The 6000-nt window shown below is 42.9% G+C and overlaps 1 pseudogene; it reads right to left on the minus strand.

Moving 5' to 3' along the window:
* LOC111963223 (myosin-10-like) overlaps positions 1–5410 on the minus strand; it is a 99450-nt pseudogene extending 94040 nt beyond the window's left edge.
* Between the last annotated feature and the right edge of the window lie 590 nt (positions 5411–6000).

Raw genomic sequence — 6000 nt, forward strand, 5'->3', positions numbered from 1 at the left:
TATCGTTATTTCTGACTCTTGTGTCGCCACCTACCTGGTTGAAAATGATTTTCATGTGTTTGTATGCTGGGCGCTGTCCTCAGATAATCGCATGGTCTGCTTTCGCCTTTTTGAAATCTGACACTGCGGCTGGATTAACAACAAGTTAAGCTTTATTTTGATGTATTACACTTATATTTTCGTGAATCTTGAATATTGATATTTCTGTAGTTTGAATTTGGCGCTCTGCAATTTCACTGGATGTTGTCAAATCGATCCCGCTAAAGGGATTGGCGTGCGAAGGGATCACTAACAGGTTAAAAAGAAATGACAGCGAGTGCCTCTGTGAACAGGCACCACAGCACAACAAGTGTTTATCGCACTGTCCATGCTGAAGCTGCAACATAATTACAGCCATTTAGTTTCTTACTTGTTTCTCTGGCTGAAAGGTTCGGTTACCAAAATACCTAATTTGTATTAAAAAAACATTCCCTTTTCCCTCAACCCTTGCTCTCTTTACGTGAAACATGTATACATTGCATGCACGTGACCAATAGGTCCTGACCTATAGCCTATCATAATCACATCAATACATTTGTTATAACAAACTCAGAACATCATAACATATGTGACAGCAAAKTGGATGCGGAGGACATGAAAAAGAAAACGGGGGAATTGCTCAGGAGGGAAAGTCAGATGTGTGGAAGACATTTGACTTAGTTGTGGAAACTATTGGAGAAGAAGAAAAAGGAGGGGATATAGGAACAAGTGCTGTGAGAGTATTGTGTACCAAACAGCTGCTTTTAGATCACAATATTATCATTGTTTAGGAGCGAGAGCTGCGTGCACATTATGTGTGACATACAGGAGCTGTTAGATTACCATATCAATTTTCTGCCCGTTTGGAACAGCGTAAACAACAGTAAATAAATTAAATGTAATACCAGAGTCTGTTCTCACGAAAAAAACGTTGTAAAGACTTTATTACAGCAGAGCAAAGATTAAAAACAGCTGAATTTGTGAAATTGCTTTATTCTACATTTTAAGGTTGCATGAGGCTTGGTGCTCACAGAATCAGTAGGCTATTAAACAAACACTCATTCTGGCAACAGAAGCAGGATCTGTCTTATTGGTTATATAATGTAGATATATATGGATGATTTATAAAGCCAGGCACGTTTAACAGTTAGGCTATTGATTATAGACCTAATAAAGTTGGGGTTTCCTCTCTCCTCAATTTTCTTAGACAATTAAGGCAAGGGCTGCTTCCTCGTTTCCTAACTCCGCTGCTGCCTCCGCCGCATTGTTCTCAACACCAACATGCTGGTTAACGACGCCATTATGCACTAAGCAACATAGAGAAAGGCGCCAATTCAACAGCGCCCTGAAGATTACATTTCAGAACCACGGACAGCGACCGCTATCCCTCACGGGAGAAAGCGCATTTGTTATAAAATAATATATTTATTAGTGTTGCACCATTATTCTTACTGTATATAACCATTTACAATATCAGTTGTACACATGTCATAAGAGTGATGGACTGTGCCATCTCTGTGGACAGGCGCAAAATAGACAGGTGTCTTGTGCACCATGAAAAACAAAATCTATTTACGACCAAACAATCAACCAGTTGACTAAATGTGGTCAGCCCTACTTGACAGGGAGTTATTTTTTAATCAAGTAGTAGGTTAGGTACAGTACTACTGAAGGTTGAAAATATGCCAGTTATTCAGGGCCAGCTGTTGCTTATCTGCAGGGAGACAAAGAGCCCTGTGAAGGCGGRACAGTTAGTCTGTGTGAATGACTCAGCATGAGCCCCCCTCCCTGGCTGGCTGATTACTGCAGATCAGGCCCATTGGCAGGGAGCCATTACATTAGCACTACTAGCCARATGGATGGATGGAGCACCGACAGGGCCTCACTAAAGCCTGGTGCTCACCTAGCAATCCAGCCCCTGCCGGGGAGTGTGTTGGACGGGGCATAGGGTTTGGGTCGAGATGCCTTCTTGTCATTTCTAGCAGGTCAGTTACTATGACAAAATGGCCCACTTTGTTACTAGTAGGGATCATCAAAAAAAATTTATTGACCAGATGGTCGGGGAGCTGGTACATAATTACAAATAATTTGTAGCAAGAAGCTCAAACCMATATAATATTTGACTAAAACATAATAATTTAAAACCATTTCTATACGATRCCATGTTTCTCTCAATTATGWGTGGGAATACTTGAACAGATTTCCAAAATTAAAATCACTTGGAGTTGATTTCCTGGTGTTTTAAAAGTATTTTAGCTATGTCCAACAATAAAACAAAATAAAAAATAAAATAACCAAAAATGTTTTAATCTGGCCGTGGGCCACCAGTTGGTGAACCCTGCCCTAGAGCATTGGAGCGTGTTAATGTTTGTTATTGAGAGGGGTCAGGGTTAGAGAGCTGAAAATGCAACCCATGGGAACTAATTACATATTCCCACATCAGCCAACAAGCCATTAACTAGGACCACTCCATAAGCCATAGAAACCTTTAAAAAAAAACACTAAATCCCTCACAGATTCCCTCATAAAACCTCTGCTTTAATAACGTTCCAAAATGACCTCATCCCCCGAGCTGCCCTTCTGCCTCTTATTGCAGCCACCTGGGGAGAGAACCACAGGAATAGCTGGTGCTGTGGAACTGTGGAGGCAATCACAGTTGTCCTCCCTTCTCTCTGGGTCTCAGGCGGCTAACTGACATTCATCTATTCCAGGAATGCATGTCATGTCACTAAGTGGGCCGTAATCACAGGGGAAACGCTGGTTATCTGGGACATTGCTAATGTCATTGCCAACTTATTAGAACCCTGGGATATGGTGGTTTATCTAAGGACAAATTGTTTTGGGGGTCTCTGTGGGTTTGGTATTGGACAATGCTGATTGATACCAAAAAGGGAGGGGAAAGGCTACTGGTCCACTTCAATAAGATACCAATGTAAGGTAAAGAAGCCTACACCTGGTTTTCTCAAGTCAGAAGTCAAAAGCAGGACTTCTATCCTACTTACGTAGATGAGGCCAGAGTAGTAGCGGTCCTTGAGGTTGTGCAGCACTGAAGCCTCGTTCAAACACGTGAGCTCGGCCATGTCCTCCACCTTACTGAACTTGGGAGGGTTCATCTTCTGGATATCGTCCTTGTTCACCATGGCCTTCTTGCTGTTCTCAGCCAGCTCCACCACCACCTCGTCGCCGCGCTCCTCGCGGATGCTGGCCGCCTCGAAGCCGTGGCGCTCCGAGGGGATCCARACGAGCTTCTTGGCCGTCCAGTCGGCCTGCGTGGCCGGGTTGCAGACCACGGCACGGTCCACGAACAGGTACCGCTCCGGGTCCTCCTGCCCGCTCCGCTGTGCCATCTCTGGGGTACAACCAGAACACACTAGGACACCTGGACGGGAGACACAAACAGTTAACACATTGGTTGAGTTATACCCATTATTTAAAAACTCAGGTCGACCCCTAGCCCCTACCGAAGCTCTCCTGTACATCTAATGATGAATGTGATGCCCAGGGGTAGTTTGGGATACAGAATACCAGTAATCCTCAAAATCTGGAGCTTAAATACCAGAACAACAGACAGCTGAGCTGAGTTCTGAGGCTAGTCTCCTTGTAAATCAGACTCTCTCCTACAGTAACACACTCCCAGTCCAAGTACAGTACCCTCAGTGTGTCCCTCTCACCAACTCCCTCAAAAATAAACTTTCCTCAGACAGCACACATGACAATTATCACCCTGATGTCTGAGCCAAGCTATGTGTGGGTAGACTAGAGGCTCTCCCTCTACAGAGATAGATTCACGGTCTGTCTGTCATACACTGCATATGCATGACTTCTTCCAGTTCAGCTAGGCTAGGGATTGGAAGGAAGAGCCAAGGGGGAAAGCTAACCCTAGATCAGTATTTGGAGAACACTTCAGCCTCCTTCGCACCATGACTGCAGAAAAACAACATAATATATCCTCGCCTGAAGCATCCAGGGAGGAGTGGAGGAATTGCAGTCTTCCATGTAGCCCAGCCCTGCTGAAATGCTTCACAGACCACCACCGCCAGCTTCTGTATCAGTATCTAGTGTTTACAGAGCCTGGTTAAGCTGACTAGACCATACTAAATAGGAAGAAGCAACCAAGCACACTTCCTGATCCAGGTAGTAGCCAGTGTGCCATATKATTTCTTAATGTGATAAGAATGATTGGGATATGATGTCATCAACTCCGATAACACTATCTTATTGTAATAGTCTATTACTGCTGACATGAGCTATTCAGCATTTCTAGACTGATAGTGGGACCATTTTCTGAAAACTATATGAACTTTTGATAAAGCCTATGGCTCGAGTAGATTAGGCTATACTTGAGAATATTGACAGAAAATCAAGAGATGTATTGACGACGGTCACACAACTGGGCAAGCCAGCTTCAGCTGATGACGGCAAGCAGGGTGTTTACACGGTGTTGCTTCAACCCGAAACTGGGCCAGATCCCTGGATAGAGGGATCAGGGTGCAGCTAAGCGTACTGTCGTGCCACTGCATCCCCTCTCTACGTCTCAGAAAACCGCTATGATATCTGACCGCACGCCAAACAAGTCATCCAGCCAAGGCATTGCCAGCCCTTGTTGAAATTACCAAGCCCTTCAATGATAAACTTGCCGAGTAAACGTAGTTAGAATAAAAATGCATTGCCCACGTCAAACTGATTCTTGCTGTAATGTTAGCTAGGTAACGTTAGCTAACATTGTCGGGCAAGCTCTGTATTTAGCTGCATTGGTGAGCATAGTTTATACAATATTGAATTTCTAAATAAAAGTTCAACTTCTATTATCATAACCGAACAGTACATGAKTGTGTTAAAATACCATATGTTTAGCACGAGCTAAAGCAATGAACATCAAAAGGASTCAGGAGTTCTGATGCAGTTTAGGYTCCTTGCGCTGCATGCACCATCACTGAAATGTATACCTGGAAAGACATTTTAGAATGTTCCTATAATGAGCATATCAATTAGTTTGCTATTATGAAAAGGATTACTTAATTCAATTGATGATTATTTTTTTTATCTAGAAAATGTCATTGAAACAATTGAGCATGTTAGCTAGCTAGCTAGTTTAGTGTCAACTAGCCAGCAGTAGTGTCAACTAGCCAGCAGTTGAGGTCCTCCATCGTTGAAGTCATGGCAAAATAATCCGTTAGCCAGCTAGCCACCCCGGCATCCCTCAAGAAAACGACTCTAATAAACTCACCTGGTGCAGATGATAATGAAAGTCAGACACTTTTATGAATATCCTGATAGTAAGCAGAACAAAGTAATATTCCTCAGTATTCTTTGAAATGTCTGCAAATATTCCCTTTTTTCGGACGCTTCTCATCAGTGGTACACCCCCACCATCCAACTTCTTCTCAACCAAACTCGCCATGCAGCACTTTTCTATTCCCGCCTCTAGGACCAGCCGTGCGGCACACCCACTATTCAAAGATCAAATATGATTGGATTCCACCGCCTGAAGTCTACAAGCGATTGGTTGAAATTCCTCCCGTTTGAAAACCTTGATATATATGATTATCCGCCCGAGCCATGACGTTTCACCTGCAGACGGGTGGGTGCTGCCATGGGCAACTTGCAGTGAATAAATTGGATAATAATTGGATAATATCAAAKGAAAAAGGCCCATTCACTGGTCTTTGACATGTCCATCACACACTACATCCTCTGAATATGAATTCTCCATCCCATCAATTTGTTTGCACCTTTCCACTCAAATTATGTTATGTTGATTATTACACCAAAATTACGATATTTTTCCGTGAACAGCAAGATTCATGTATTTGTGGGATTTGTAGCCTATCAACTAATGTGATATGGACCCATAACTGTCCCCATTTATTATGTATACTTTATAACCCACRATATTAGACTAGTCTGGTCTGGATTAGCTAATAATGTAGCTAATACATTTGTATAAAACGATGAGAAAACAACATCCCATCATCACAAATC

The sequence above is a fragment of the Salvelinus sp. IW2-2015 genome, linkage group LG1 (genome assembly GCF_002910315.2).
Source record: "Salvelinus sp. IW2-2015 linkage group LG1, ASM291031v2, whole genome shotgun sequence".
Lineage (NCBI taxonomy): Eukaryota > Metazoa > Chordata > Actinopteri > Salmoniformes > Salmonidae > Salvelinus > Salvelinus sp. IW2-2015.